Below are 17361 nucleotides of genomic sequence, written 5' to 3' on the forward strand. Positions count from 1 at the left end.
GAAAATCAAATATAGCAATATAAGAAGGATAATGCAAGATTGATTTAACACTCAAAAATCTGTTAATGTAATCTCCCATATTAACAACAAAAAGAGAAAAAAATATGATCATCTCAATGGCCAGAAGAGGCCAGGCACAGTGACTCGTGCCTGTAATCCTAGCACTCTGGGAGGCTGAGGCAGGAGGATCACTTGAGCTCGGGAGTTTGAGACCAGCCTGAGAAAGACTAGACTCTATCTCTCCTAAAAATAGAAAAGATTAGGCAGGCATGATGGTGCATGTCTGTAGTTCCAGCTACTCAGGAGGCTGAGGCAGGAGGATCATTTGAGCCCAGGAGTTTGAGGTTGCAGTGAGCTATGATGATACCACTGTGTTCTAACTGGGGCAACAGAGTGAGATTCTGTCTCAAAAGGAAAAAGAAAAAAATAGACTCAGAAGAAAATGCAATATCCATTTCTGATTCTTATATTATTTATTTATTCAGGATATTATGGGGGGACAAACATTTTGGTTACATGTAATGCTATTTGGCTTGCGGAAGCCAGAGCTAGAAGCATGTCCTTCCCCCATACAGTGCATTCCACTTCCATTAGTTATGGGTTTACCCATTTCCCTAAAAAAGACAACTTTTATCAAAATAGGAATAGAAGGGAACCTTTAAAATCTGTCATATATGGTGGTTAAATTTCCAGGGTAACTCACAGGTCTAATCCTTGGATAAAGTTTTATAACTGTGCAATTATTACAAAAAAAATGGGCACAGCATTGTTGAAAATCTATAACCTGGCATTTCAGTTACAAATACTTCTTCAGCATCCAAGTCCCTTGGGAGTAAACTGGCAGCTATCCCAGTCAGCATGGGTTTCTCTACGAAACTCAGTCTCACTAAAGGGTAAATAATTAGTATCAACTCAGTCCTGACTCTGATAAAATAAAATAAAATAAAACAGTCAAGACAAGAGACCATGGATCATCTACAGTGGCTATTGGAATTTTTTAACTTTTAAAAGTCCTATTAAGGGCTGTTTTTGTCTCTTTCTGTCTCAGAATAAACCAGGGTTTCACAATGTGTTAAATATCCATGTGAGAAGAGAATATAGAGGAAGAGGATTTATCCAGGCTACACCAAACTGGAATGGGCTAAGATCTATAGATATAGATCTGAAAGGAAGAGGATCCTATTTACAGGGTTTTCATCCTGTTAACCAAATCAATTTTTTATACTCACTGTTGCCTGAAGCCAAAGCTGATTTCTCCTTAAGGCATGTGCTGTCTTGCAGAATCCAGCCAGCTCTTGCAGTTCAGAAAGCTAACCAGAGGGAATCAAACTAGTTAGCTTTCATTAAGGGCCCTCATAGTCCTTGAGACTCCTCATATGAGATTCTTTCTGCTCAGGCTCTGGGATTCCACGCTGTCTGATCTCACTCCCCCTCTGGAGAATCCTCTCCTCTCCATGCTGCTGACTTTGACAGTGAGAAACCAATGTTGAGTGTAACATTTATAACTATAGCAGATGAAGGTGGACTTCTGAAGCCTACAGACAGAGGGGATGAGGAGGATGGAGGATAATCGATTCCATATAAAACAGTATCAAACTCACTTGCTTCATTTTCTGACTGAGGGTCAGTCATTGACAGTCGTCAACTATGAGCAGTTGATTCAACACAGACCACAGAAGGAATTTAAGAAGTTTTATTGCCAAAGAGGCAAATAGCCCTCAGGATGGCAGCCATTCCACATCTCCTATCTCTTCTTCCTTCTATAATCATCAAGTTCTTTCTGTAGGAGAGGTACTATGCTGGACTCTAGGGGGTCGCAATGATGAACATAGTATCCCTTGAAGAAGCTGAAGACTAAAGAAAGGCAAGCAGATTTGACATCACATGCAGACAGTCAACATTTACCGATGAAATGATTCAAGCTATTATAGCAAATAATTATGCTGAGGGAAAGAAGCCAGACAAAAGAGTATATGGGGTACAATTCTACTGACATTTATAAAAAATTTAAGTTAATTTTTAATGACAGAAAGTAGACTAGTGATAAGCTTGAGGATGGGACCAAGGAGGCAGGGAAAGTAGTAGAGTGGAATTACTAAGGGACACAAGGAAAGTTCTCGGGGTGATGAACAAGTTCATTATGTTGATTGTGGTGGTGTTTTCAAGGATACATATATATATATGTATATATATATATATACACATACACACATAGATAATCAAAACATATTAAAATGTGTACTTTAAATATGCACAGTTCATTGTATGTTAATGAAATCTCAATAAAACTGTTAAAAATATATTACTTATATAGGGCACTCTGTGAGGCTGAGGTAGGAGGATCACTTGAGATCAGGAGTTGGAGACCAGCTTGAGCAACAACGAGACGCCCTCTCTACTAAAAATAGAAAAGATTATCAGGCATCGTGGTGCACACCTGTAGTCCCAGCTACTCAAGAGGCTGAGGCAGGAGGATCACTTGAGTTTGAGGTTGCCGTGAGCTATGATGACATCACTGCACTCCAGCCTGGGAGACAGAGTGAGTCCTTGTCTCAAAAACAAAACAAAATAAAACAACAATAACAACAAAATATATTATATATTTGTATATTTTACATATATATTTATATAGATAGATATAGATATAATATGGACACATAGAAGGGAAGGCTTATCTTTTTCCTGCAGAGAATGAAATGCTCTGGAGAGGCCTCATAAACAGATATTGCTAAACCCAATTATGGCTCTCTGTATCAGAATGTTCTCACAGGCACCAGAGGACACATTCAAATTGTGTAATTAGGGAAGAGAAATAAAATAATTATATATAAGGATGTGAGAAATATGTGGAATAACTCGAGGTACAGTGCAATACCCCATGGCTTATAGCACAGGGCACGTGATTCCTACAACCTGGAGAGAGGGTTCCCTGCAAAGAGGGACACTTGAAATAGATATTTTATATATATATATATATATATATATATATATATATATATATATGTAAACACACACACACATAATCAAAACAAATTAAAATGTGTACTTTAAATATTCACAGTTCATTGTATGTAAATGAAACCTCAGTAAAGCTTAGAGACCTTAGAGTAAACATCCAACCTGCATGGGCCTTTCGGGGAAGGAGCAAGAAAAGAAGGACACATAGGTACTACAGTAACAGGGTATTGGGGAGGGGGGAGGGGAGAGAGGGACGGGTATATACATACATAATGAGTGAGATGTGCACCATCTGGGGGATGGTCATGCTGGAGAATCAGACTTGTGAGGGGAGGGGAGAAAGGGCATTTATTGAAACCTTAAAATCTGTACCCCCATAATATGCCGAAATAAAAAAATAAAAAAAAAAGAAAAGAAAAGAAGGAACATTTAAGGAAAACCCTAAATGTCTTCTTCTCCCATCCTGTACTGCTGCTCCCTGATAGCCAATCCCAACCAAAAGCCAAAGAATTCACACAGCCTCTTCAGTCTCTGAGCAACATGGAAAGTGAACCTGGAAGGATAGCTGGATGGTATGCAGCATGGTTCCCATTGCAGTCCACTTTCTCTTTTTCTGGTCTAGGATCAAAGGATAAAAAATTAGAACTAACGCAGATTCATTATTTTCCTCTAGAAAACAATGATTATTTCAGATTTAACTTCACAGTATAAGGCTTCACTTTCCCACTGATTGGATAATCTCAGTTACTTTTGGAAAGATGTAATGAAGGGTATGAATTTGATGAAAAGTGCCTTATGCCAGGAGTTGACAAACTATGGCTTGGGGGCCAAATCTGTCCCACCAACTGTTTTGTACCACCTGCAAGGTAAGAATGGTTTTTACACTTTTAAACAGTTGGAAAAAATATCAAAAGCAGAACAATATTTTGTGGAAATTACATGAAATTCAAATTTTAGTATCCATAAGTAAAGTTTTACTGGAACTAGGAATACCCATCCATTTATATGTCATGCGTGGTTGCTTTTGCACTACAGTGGCAGAGTTGAGTAGTATCCACAAATCCTAAAATATCTACTCTGGCCCTTTCCAGTGAAAGTTTGTTGACTCCTGCCCTGTGCTAAAGAAGCTGGAGGTTTGGAGATAGATTCCCCCAGAGCCAGGCTCCAGCTCCACCACTACTTAGATGTGTCATTCTGAGATGTCACTCCATTTCCAGGAGTTTTCTCATGACAAAAAGGGGAAAATAATTAATGTCTACTAGTAGAGTCCCTGTCGGGGATTAAGTCACAGAACAAAAGTAAAGAACCTAGCACAGGGGCTAACACACACAGAAAATTACTTCTATCCCTAAATGAATAATAGGTAAAAAACACCATGCAACGTCAAGTAGTGCAACTCTTCCTGTCTTTCTCTTTATATACCCTTTTCCCATCACCTTATTAAACATATATTTATTTATGTTCTCATCATTCCAACTGGTGTCAGAGGAGATTTACTTCTTATCTAAAACTCATCTCTTGCCTGTAGACACCAGATCCTAACCCTTTCCAATCTGCTTAGATCATAGCTGTTAATCTTTAGTGTGCTTACGAAGCATCTGGGTGTTAACATACAGACACATGAGCCCATAGAGAAAACTGCATTTTAAAATTTTTGCCGTCAAACTCCTCACTTGTGCAAATTGTAATACATCTGAAGCTACTTGGGAAACTAATTGTCTGACTTGTGCATTTGCCATTTCCAATATCACATCTCACTTTCCATCTATTTCTTCCTTCTTTATTGCCTTTGTTAACTCCTTGTCATCTTTTCTTCATCAAACACAGAAGCATCTTTCCTCAGTTTACTGCTACATAGTCTCTCACTTTCAGTGAACTCATCCAGTCCTAAATCAGGACCATCCTTAGGGGACTTCATAGTGGGAGGCTAACAGGTTAGCATGCTTCTACCACAGGCCGTGGAGTTGTATTCAGTGTTTTCAGGCACTGGGCTTTGATGGGGCTCAAGAGGTAAAACCCACTTTCCTTGCCTAAACTAATAGAGAGAAGAGCTAGACAGACAGAATGCAAACAGAAAAAAAGAAAAAGAAAAAAGCATCTTTATTACCAATAAGACTGATTGTGGAGAATGTAACTTATGTCAGCACCCAAGTAGATTTGCATTACTAAGATGCTGAGTTAGACAGATTTATACATCCAGTAATGGGCATTGCTGGAAAAACATCAGAAATGGGAAAGAAACTCTTCTTGACAGCTGTGAATCCATTCCAAGAAAGGAAGATTCTCAACCTAATTTTAATTATCAGAAGAAAAAATGACAATGTGAAATTGGCAATAGTGTTGAGTAAAAGCTACAGTGTTATATGGATCTTAAAACAGGAAAGCATGGGAATGGAAAATTCAGCCTGAGTTTGGGAAAAAAGATTGACCATTCTTAGAGAAGAAACATACTATATATAAAGGTATATAGCTTCTGATAATAGGGGTAATATAGAATGGGCTGAAGGGAATAAATCCTAACTAAGTAATCATTTTAAAACGTTCTAAATTTGTAAGTCTGAAGACAAATGAAGAAATCTTCTTAAAGAGACTACACAAACCATGGAATGTGAAGCATATGACTAAGACTAAGCCAAAAGATTAGTATGAATTTGTAAGAATAGTGTCAGGAAGACTAAAGTCCTTGCTTAATAAGATAAGGCTCAAAAATGCCAAACAACAGAAGTAACTTTAAAGATGTATTCAAAATAAAAAGAAAGAGAAATGGTGTCAGGAAAGATGCTGTCATGTTCATAGATGACAAAGAAAGGCAACTGACTCAACATTACTCTTAGGCAAGTCATTTTCTGTCTCCATGACACAATTTCCTGCCTCTTCAACAAATGGAAAGTTTCCATCCAACTTAGTCTTGTTTCTGATATTCATAAAGGAGAATAATCTTCAACCTAAGAAGGAGGGTATATATCCCAAGAAGCTTTAATTAGGATCATAGCATAGTGAAAGCAAAGTAGGTTGAATTAATAAATGGAACATCTACCATAAGTACACTGAAAAATAAAGCATGCCACAGTAACTTAATTTCTACTGATGGGTTGATAGGAAAATGTCACTGATCATAAAGTTTCTTGATTTCAGTGAAATATGTGATTAATCCCTCAATGATATAATTCTGGATAAAACAATATTTGAAGAATGGGGAGGAACATGAGAGTGGAATTAAAATTAAATACTATTAACAGTATGCATTTTTATCATTCTAGCTGTATAATCTTGTAAGCATTGGTAAATTTGTCTGGTTCTGTTTCCTAATTGGTTTTTTAGAAATAAGCAGTCGGACATTTAACCTGAACTGATTTCTTACTCTAAAATTTAAAGATTCTAAAATTCTAGTAATTTGATATCAACATATAAAGAGACATCAATAGATTGCAACAAGACCATGTTTTGGTTTTTCACAGTTCAAAATTTTTATAAGAGAGTTGGATGAAGATGTTGAAGACCAAAGTATGGAATTTACAGATAACACAAACCTGGATTGGGTGACTAAAATGATATACTGAAGAATTAAGAGCTTAAAAATGTCTCAAGAGATTAAAGCTTATAGTTACTTTAGTACTCGAATGGGAATTGAAAATACCTAGCTTGGCAACAGTTTATGTATGTGAAAAAGCAATTGTGATGTCAAATTTAGTATGAGCCAATAGTGTCATATGAGTAGAGAGAGACAGAGAAAGAGGGAGAATTGCACCATATTGTCAATATGCATCGAGAGCCTCAAAAAGTCATATCTTTTAATCACAATTTTCCACTTCTAATAGTTAATTCTAAGGAGACAATGAAAAATATGTTCCTAAATATCAGCTACAAAAATCTACCAAATTATTTATAATCACTTAAAATTGGAAAACTAAATATTCAACAAGATGAATGTTTGAATAAATTGTGACAATCTATACAACAGATTTTTAAAAAAACAAAAATGTTTATATCTTCATGTGAAAAGATGGTCATGATATACTGTTGAAAAAAAAATACATAGGTTTCCAAGACGGTGTATCGAGTATGAACTCTTTTTTGAAAAATAAAAATGTGTATGTAACACGTTGTCTCAGAATTCCATGTGTATGTGTATGGGATATTTTTCAAGGTATACACTGACTATATCTCACTCATTTGTGTTTTTAATCAAGTATATCACGGGACCAGGTTGTAGTAGAGAGCTGTTGGGTTTGAGCAATACAGCATTCATTTCCCATTTTTTTAGTAAGTTATCTAATTCCTTCTGGGGCCAACTCCATCTTCATCTCTAAGAGTAGGCATGTGACCCCAGCCTAAGTCAATCCTTTCATTCCCCTGTCAAAATGATTGGTTCAGGAATTATCATTGTGCTGATTGGAATATAATATTAACTTTCTGAATCTGGAAGAAAGATTCCCTTTTGCCAAATTTTGAAACTAAAAGAAAGCTGGCTCAAAAAATAAATAAAAAACAAAAATGAAAGGAATTTGGCTCAACCTATACAGCAGCTGTCTTTCTGGAATGATAGAGCTGGAATGATAGAGTATGTTCAAATGTGAAACCAATAGAGAAGTAGAGCTCAGATTTACAGAGAGAATCCAGGTCCTGAAACTATCATTTGAGGCTCTGTATACAGCTCTATCTAGTGTCAGTTTATATCACTTCCCAATATTTTCAGTATTTTTTTAGCTCTGCTGTGGCTTGACTGTGTCCCCCAAAGTTCACGTGTTGGAAACTTAATCCCCAGTGCAACATGTTACAAGATGGGACCTGTAAGAAGTGATTAGGTCATGAGGGCTCTACCATGATGAATGAATTAATGTCATTATTGCTCTTAGTTATCTGGGGAGTGTTTCCTGATAAAAGGATGAATTTGGCCCCCTTCACTTCTCTCTCCCTTGTGTGTGCTCTCTTGCCCTTCCACCTTCCACCACGGATGATGCAGAAAGAAGGCCCTCGCCAGATGTGGGACCCTCAACCTTGGACTTTCCAGTTTCTAGAACTGTGAGAAATAAATCTCTATTCTTTATAAATTATCCAGTCTCAGGTATTCTACCATAGCAGCACAAAATTGAATAAGACAGCTTTATTGAGATATGATTGAGCAATGAAAATTGTACATATTTAAGGTATACAAAAACATCACTAATCATCAGGATATGCAAATCAAAACCATAATGACCTATTACCTCACACTTGTTAGCATAGCTTTTACCAAAAAGGAAGATGATAACAAATATTGGCAAAAATGTGGAGTAAAGGGAACCCTTATATACCATAGGCGGTAATGTAAATTGGCACAGCCATTATGGAAAATAGAATAGAGTTTTCTTAAAAGGTTAAAAATAGAATCACCATATGATCCAGCCATACCATTTTTAGGTACATATACAGAGGAAATGAAATCAGTCTGTTGAGGAAATATTATGCACAATAACAATGATATGGAAACAAATTTTGTCCTTCAATGGATGAATGGATACAGAAAATTTGAAGTGTGTGTGTGTGTGTGTATGTGTGTGTGTGTGAGTGTATTGAGTCCTAAAAAAAGAAGAAATCCTGCCATTGGTGACAACATGAACAAACCTGGAGAACATTTTGCTAAGTAAAATAAGCCAGATGTAGATAGAAAGATACTGCATAATCTCATGTGTGGAATCTAAGAAAGTCAAATACATAGAAACAGTAAGTAGAAGGGACTGGTAGATAGGAGAAAGGGGATATGTTGGTCAAACAGCACAAACTTTTAGTAGTAAGATGAATAAATTCTGGAAATCTAGTGTACAGCATGGTGACTACAGTTAATGACAGTTAATAATAATGTATTATATACTTGAAATTTACTAAGATAGTAGATCTTAAGTGTTCTCACAATGTTAAGAAAATGATAACCAAAGTTTCAGCTTTTAAAGGCTATAAATTTCACTTTGGCTTTGCCCATCCAAAAGGGACTTTCAGGTTCTTATACTCATAAGTGTTCTAATGATGAGGTGGGGTGAACTGACACCAGATCTAGAGGTTAATAGTGAGCTCAGTATGAAGGATGCTGATGTGCCCTATGATCAGCCCCTTCCCTTCACCAGATAAGTTGGAGTCATCTGAGACTCCAATAAGGTAGATATTCTCATTTAAAGAGTGAGACAGAAATCTCAAGGTGGCCTCCAGAGCTAATGCCCTTAGTATCTGTCCTGAGAGTGGAGGAAATTGCAATGGGAAGACCCTGAGGCAAGAAAGTGATCAGAGGAAAACTCTAGGTCAGTTGCTCCTGGAAGGGTGATTTTGGTTTCAAATTGATATTAATTATAGCTAATACATGTATCTGTCACTGAAATCCCTTGTGCAATGGCAATGAATATAGCTATTTTCCCCCAAGAAAACTTTTTTATGGCTTAAGCATCACCAGATGACTGAAAGCTATACAGGTATCATATGTTGTAGAGAAAAAAGCCACTGAAAGCTCTGGAGAGAAGTGGCAGTGGTACCACTCCAATGAAGACAGAACACCTGCCAAGGGGCCTCCAGAAAAGGTTGCAGGGAAATGACACCAGTGCAGCACTGATGATCTCTGAGCAGCAGGCTGGTATAGACAGTGGCCTCATCCTAGATCTGAAAGAAAGGTTATAATCTTAACCTGAGACAAAGGTAGCAAGAAAGGCACAAACAGCAGCAGATGCACTGAGAAAGGGCAAAGCTAGGCACCATCCAGGAATGTAGAGAATCCTAGGAAAGAGAAGAGATCCCCAATCCTGCAGTCATGCAGGTACTGGACAGCAAAGCTAATAAATATCTGAGTTAAATGGCAAAGTGACAATTCTGTATCTAAAAACTGGAATTTGGGGGTGTGGAATTCTGTATTATTTTATTCTTCTTTTTCTTTTCTTTCTTCCTTTTGTTCCACTTCTCTCTATTTCCTATTTTTTCTATTAATAAATATAAACTGCTTATGTAAGTGAAAAGTGTTCTGTTTTTCATAAAATGCTCCCAAAAAAGGTCTTAGCTTGCACTGGTGAAAAGATTCCTGACCTAAAGAGTTCTACCACTGGAAATTATAGCCACAGTCCAACCTTCACTGATCTGCTTACCCCGGCATGCAAGTCTTACATCAACTGTAAGGGCAACGTTGCTAAATTAGAGGTGAAAGGGTTTGATGCTGACTTGTTTCAAAGGAGTAGTTGGAAGAATTGAAGTGTCTAGCCTGGAGAAGAGATCTCTCAGTGGGAAGAAGAGTAGCTGTTTCTAGTACAACATAGGAGTTTACTTCATGTTTTTGAATAATTGATAATCAAATAAATGACATCTTCCTGACTAGATTATTAGCTTTTTTATGAAAGGAACTTGTGAATTGTACTTCTTTTTATCCCTTCAAAGCCTATTACCTTGCTTTGCATATAGTAAACATTCAGAAACTGTTTAGTGGTTGATTATATTTCATTCTCAGACCTACCATACTTCTCTATTAATAGCAGAGCCCAGGAGCTAGGAACCAAGGGAAGAATCCTCTTTCATCTGTCTGCTCTTCCGACTCACCCTTTACCCCCAGACTTCTTGACTGAGGAACTTCTCACCTTCTTATCTCCAATGACCTTCATCTCCAATCTACCTAGCCCGTTCACTGCTGTTCACATGGGCACTCCCCATCATTCTGCACAATCTACCAACTGAGATTTTAAACTTGGAAATTCCAATTGCATTGTCAAACTTTCTAAGCAAATGGCCTAGCAATGCCTCTAAGCTAGCATGTTAAGACTAAATTCATCATCTTATTATCCAAATTTGTTCCTTGTTTTGTTTTCTGTATTTCTGGTTACTGTGCAATTATAGGCCTGTGTATTATTTAAAAACTTCACGTTATTACTCTCCTAAATCCAAATGCTCAGTAGAAAAAAGCATCTTGTTTTTCCCATTGAATCACTCTCCTATCTGAACTGTCTTCTCCATTAGCTATTTATCATACTCTCATTAGCTACTCTCTGGATTATAACATTAGCATTCTAATTCAACTCCTCACTTCCTTCTTTAGACACCAACAAATCTTTCACATTGTTCCCAGATTAGTGTTACCAATATCCTACTCTGATTATGGTACTTCCTCACTAAAAAGCCTTCCTGACTTGCTTCAGGACTAAATAAATTCTAAATCCTCTGATTTGTTACACAAAACTTTTAACAAATTGTTCCTAATCTGTTTATACCAGCATGATTTCCAACAACGTCTGTAAATCAGCTCTCTGCTTTAAGCAATTTGTTCTAACCAAATATCTTCTATGCTTTTCAGCCCCTCAAAGTTTCCATTGTTCTTCTATCTTCAAGCCCCAAATTAAACACCACCCCTGCTTTGCATCCTGCTCTGATCTCCCCTCCCTTGAGTCAAAAAATTGATTACTTCTCCCCCAAACTTTCATAACACTCTCTCATGTTACTTTTACCACTCTCATATTTTCATGAAAATATATAAATTTGGCTGATTTTTCCATGACCAAGTATACATGATGTAATGTAATGAGACCTTACAGTATACATCCTGTGCTATTCATTTATTAATTTAAAATATTTATTGAACACCTAATGCATGTTAGATGATAGAGATAGAGTAATGAACAAGATGGACTTGTCCTTATTTTCTTAGTGCTTAATTTTTCTTGGAAGACTATTGGCAAATAAATAACTAACAAATAGTTTATTAATTAAAATTATGATAAATACTAAAAAGAAAAGGTATACAGTGATATATGGATATATAGAAGGCAGACATGTAAGATAATATTGTTTTATTATTCAAAATATCCTTCCGAAATGGAGCTGTATTCAGTCTGGCCTAAAACTATTTGCTTGTTTAATAGAAACTATTTTTCTCAGTATATAACATGATCTAGCAATTAAGGGTAAAAACAATTATATCAGAGGTACAAAATAGGAAACTAAATTTCCACTCTTACGCAACCATAACTGACTAGTTTAGCTGCAAACATTAGTCAAAAGTATTGCCTTTTTCTTCCTTGTTGTTTTACTCCAGAGCAGTTATTTTTTGCTTTTACCAGTTGCGTGGAGCCATCAATCACGGCCAGTAATCTCTAACAAAATAAGAAGAGCCAAACCATGAAGAGGCAAGTGATTCATCACTAAGCCTGATGCCAGCTGTAGGGGAAAAAGCCCTCTCTGACTTGGAGCTAGCAGGCACAATAGCACATTATTCCCAGAGGAGCTATGACTTGAAATTTCTGAATGGACTTACTGCCAGTCTCAGCTGGCAGCCCTCTACACATGCACAGACACATAAACTCTTCAAATATATTTTTCCCCAGAATTGAGACTGTTTCTAGTCTTTCTGTATTCATCAACAACAATATTAGACTCTCATTTTTGTTTGTTCCCACTGAATTAATGCTCATACTGCAAGAGTATACAATTCCCTTCTACTCTCTTAAACAAGAGCTTTTATTTTTTTCTTAAATACAAGGTGACATATATATGTTGGCACCTCTTCTGAGTACATGAATACTGAGAATAATAAATTGCAGGCAATAAATGGTCACATAAATAGAAGCAAGAGAGCCACACTTTTATATTGTGACATGTGGATGAAAAAAGGATCCCTAGGACAGAAGGCAATGTTCCAGGTAAAGACTGCCCCACTGGGAATGAGATTGCCTAACAGAATTATCCATACAAAGGTTACTAGGGAAAGCTAGTCATCCTATGGTCTTGAACTGAAAGGAAAATGCAGTGAACTAATATAAGCCATTGCTGCCGTGTCCTATAATTAAATGTTGTTTACATGTCCTTGAAGACTATAAAAGGGCATATAGGACATTTTCCACAATGAGCCATGGATGCTGCCCTTGAAGAAGGGGTAAAGGGGAATGGAAAAATAAAATATGCTTTTCCATGTATTTTCCCCTTTTTCCTGGGGAGGGTGGGTGGCTTGGGGAAGGATTTTTGTGGCAAGCATATTGGAGACATTGTTGAAGAACAGTTCCTCTTCGTATAAAGGTTACCTTTGTAAAGCTGCCAAGGTCAGTGCCCTGGTGGGTTATCTGCCAAGTAAGTGCCAGTTGTAGAATCTATACCGTGGCAGGCATGGAGGCAGGCCTGCTCTCCCACCCTCCTTCTGAATCACCATTCTTTGCTCCTTTGTACCAGAGTTGTCATTTTTCCCACTCTGTGCCCTCCTTTCTCATTGGTGCAATCTCTTTCCTTACATGTGAGCTGAATGTTCTGTTGTTTGCCAGGAAGCCAGGCTTGCTGAATGCTGATTTCATGGAAGTCACACAAGAGAGGGAAACAGTAATTTTCCAAGTAATCTACATAAAAAGTAACCTTATAAGGCATAATGTGCACAACTTGGCCCTTGATCCATTTATGCTTTTTTAAAGAGAGGATTGTGTATGTGTATATATATATATATATATATGTATATATATATATGATATATGTATGTACAATATAATATATGTCTATGAAATATGTATAGATTTTTCCCTTAATATATACACAAATACACATATATCTTCCATTTTTTCCTGGGTGTTTTAAAGAGCTCTGTCTTTTTTTTTAATCCAATGACTTATTCTTTTCTCTTTTTAAAAGAACCACAAGAAAAGTGCAACTATAGCAGAGGCCTGCCGGAAGCTAAGATGGCGCTGACGTGTTCTTCAGGCTTAAGTTGGCTCCTTGTCAGTATCTAAGCGGGGTGTTTTGGAAGGGGCTGAGGCAAACGCCCTCTGCGCCACCATGGCCCGGCATCGGAATGTCTGAGGCTATAACTACGATGAAGATTTTGAAGATGATGATCTCTATGGCCAGTCTGTAGAGGATGATTATTGTATTTCTCCATCAACAGCTGCTCAGTTTATTTACTCACGACGTGACAAACCTTCTGTTGTTGAGCCTGTAGAAGAATATGATTATGAAGATCTAAGAGAGCCTTCCAATTCTCTTTCAAACCATCAGCTAAGTGCAATTGATCAAGCTCGCCTTTATTCATGCCTGGATCACATGAGAGTGGTACTTGGAGATGCTGTGCCAGATGAAATATTGATCGAAGCAGTTCTGAAGAACAAGTTTGATGTGCAGAAGGCTTTGTCAGTGGTTCTGGAACAAGATAACATGCAGAATTTGAAAGACAAGAGTGAAGGAACAATGTCTACAGGAAGGATAGAAAAAGGAAAATCAGTAGGTTCCCAGTTATCTCGAAATGAATCTGAAATTGTGCCAAAAGTTGCTAAAATGACAGTATCTGGAAAGAAGCAAACTATGGGATTTGAAGTACCTGGAGTAACTTCTGAAGCAAATGATCATAATTTCCACACACCTCAAAAAGGACCGCCTAGAGAAGATGCCAGCATTGCTACTTCTGATGTTCTTGAGATGATGTCTAAGTCAGCAATTCCACCCCACACCATTCAGGCATCAGAAGAGCAGAGTTCAACACCAACGCCAGTGAAAAGGTCTGGCAAGCTGAGGCAGCAAATAGATGTGAAAGCGGAACTGGAGAAGCGGCAAGGAGGGAAGCAGCTCCTCAACTTAGTGGTCATTGGTCATGTTGATGCTGGGAAAAGTACTCTGATGGGCCATATGCTTTATCTTCTGGGCAATGTAAACAAAAGAACTATGCATAAGTATGAGCAGGAGTCTAAGAAGGCTGGCAAAGCTCGTTTGCATATGCATGGGTTTTGGATGAGACTGGTGAAAAAAGGGAAAGGGGAGTAACAATGGATGTTGGGATGACAAAGTTTGAAACCACAACCAAAGTTATTACATTAATGGATGCTCCAGGCCATAAGGATTTCATTCCAAATATGATTACAGGAGCAGCCCAGGCGGATGTAGCTGTTTTAGTTGTAGATGCCAGCAGGGGAGAGTTTGAAGCTGGATTTGAGACTGGAGGACAAACACTAGAGCATGGCCTCTTGGTCCGTTCTCTGGGAGTGACACAGCTTGCAGTTGCAGTCAATAAAATGGATCAGGTTAATTGGCAACAGGAAAGATTTCAAGAGATTACTGGAAAACTTGGACATTTTCTTAAGCAAGCAGGTTTTAAGGAGGGTGATGTGGCTTTTATCCATCCCTACAAGTGGTCTCAGTGGCGACAATCTAATCACAAGATCTCAGTCAAGCGAACTTACGAAATGGTATAAAGGAGTATGTTTATTAGAACAAATTGATTCCTTCAAGCCTCCCCAACGATCTATTGACAAGCCTTTTTGATTATGTGTGTCTGATGTTTTCAAAGATCAAGGATCTGGATTTTGGGTAACTGGTAAAATTGAAGCTGGTTATATACAAACTGGTGACCGACTTCTAGCAATGCCTCCTAATGAAACTTGTACTGCAAAAGGAATTACTCTGCATGATGAACCTGTTGATTGGGCGGCGGCGGGTGATCATGTTAGTCTTACTTTGGTTGGGATGGATATCATCAAAATCAACGTTGGCTACATATTTTGTGGCCCCAAAGAACTCATTAAAGCTTGTACTCGTTTCCAAGCCCGAATCCTCATCTTTAATATTGAAATTCCTATCACTAAAGGATTTCCTGTGCTGTTACACTACCAAACTGTCAGTGAACCTGCCGTTATTAAACGATTGATTAGCGTCTTAAACAAAAGCACGGGTGAAGTCACAAAGAAAAAGCCTAAGTTGTTGACTAAAGGCCAGAATGCATTGGTAGAGTTACAGAGACAGCGACCAATTGCTCTTGAGCTATACAAAGACTTTAAAGAGCTGAGGAGGTTTATGCTGCGTTACAGTGGTTCCACAATAGCTGCTGGTGTTGTCACTGAGATAAAAGAATGATGGGTCAGAATTTCTACGACGTGTCCAAATTCAATGAAATAGCTAACCTCAGTTTTAAAGAATCCAGTTATTCAGTCAAAAGAACAATGTGAAATTGATATTTTTTTAGATGAGAGAGAAAATTAAAGCTATAATTAGCTGCAAAACAAGTGTTAATCACTCCTTCGAAAGTTTCAAGTTGCCAACTGGTAAAGAAAGGCTAATATTGTCCTTTCATTTAAAAACCAGCATTCCCTTTGAAATGTTAGTAAATGGATTTACTGTCCTGGGATTTATGGAGAGTATCAGGAATAGTATTAGAAGATATTGAATCATCATGAAATGAACTCTACTTCTAATCAAACCACAAAATATTTGCAGTTTTCTCTTTTGATTCAACTATAGTGCACATGTTTTAAGGAAAAGTATCCAAACTGGGTTTTTAAGGTAGTTGATATTTGACTTGAGCACATTTTTAGTTAATGCTAAGAAAAGATTTGCTGAAGGTTATAATAAAGATATTTTGTGTTGAGCATAAGAATGTCTCCAACAAGTAAACTTTTGAAAGCTTAGTATGGAATTAGTGGAAGCTGTTACTTTGGTAACCAAGGTGTTATTTAAGTTGTAAAGCCAGCTAATAAAATGCCTTAGTTTGAGCATAACGCAAAATGTGTTTTGTTCCTGAGACATTTATGAGATTCTCTACCACTACCACTAAATATGATTTGGGAGTCTTTTTCACCTCTGGGTTTTCTGATTCTTTCACATAAATTCTTGCTTTTTATCCTAACAGCAGATCAAATTTAATCTTATCCATTTCTATCTATAACTAGGTTTTCCTATTCTCACTTTTTTACTATATCTTTGTCTTCCATACCTTACAGACTAAGTCCTCTACAAGTCAGAGTCGTTTTTCTTGATAGTTTCAAACTTCAAGGTTTACTTGTTTAATGAATATTTGTAGAGCTGCCACCTAGGTACAAGAAGCTTAAGAGTAGATTTTGTCTTCAGCTGACCCTGGAACTCTGATCTGATGGACTATTTGACAAACTTTTTTTATTAGAAAACAATGTGGGCTAGGTGCGATGGCTCACGCCTATAATCCTAGCACTCTGGGAGGCTGAGGCGGGTGGATTGCTCAAGGTCAGGAGTTCAAAATCAGCCTGAGCAAGAGTGAGACCCCATCTCTACTATAAATAGGAAGAAATTAATTGGCCAACTAACATATATATAGAAAAAATTAGCCGGGCATAGTGGCGCATGCCTGTAGTCCCAGCTACTCGGGAGGCTGAGGCAACAGGATTGCTTGAGCCCAGGAGTTTGAGGTTGCTGTGAGCTAGGTTGACGCCACGGCACTCACTCTAGCCTGGGCAACAAAGTGAGACTCTGTCTCAAAAACAAAACAAAACAAAACAATGTGATTTGTATGTGGATGGCTTACCACATACAACAGCATTTCTTCTTATTTGAAGAATAACATCTATATGGTAAAAGTGCACAGATCATAATGTGCTGCTTGGTGAACACGCCTGTACGTTTCTTCACTAAAATGTATTTGTGTAATTGTCACTTCAGAGTAAACTTGCTGAGGTAAGAGTGTTTTATTTATAT

At 37.5% G+C, this 17361-nt stretch overlaps 1 pseudogene; it reads left to right on the forward strand.

Annotated features, from left to right (window-relative positions):
• The first annotated feature begins 13593 nt into the window (after positions 1–13593).
• On the forward strand, positions 13594–15905 carry LOC105867352 (HBS1-like protein pseudogene; annotated as a pseudogene).
• The last annotated feature ends 1456 nt before the right edge of the window (positions 15906–17361 follow it).

This window comes from Microcebus murinus, chromosome 9, assembly GCF_040939455.1.
Source record: "Microcebus murinus isolate Inina chromosome 9, M.murinus_Inina_mat1.0, whole genome shotgun sequence".
Lineage (NCBI taxonomy): Eukaryota > Metazoa > Chordata > Mammalia > Primates > Cheirogaleidae > Microcebus > Microcebus murinus.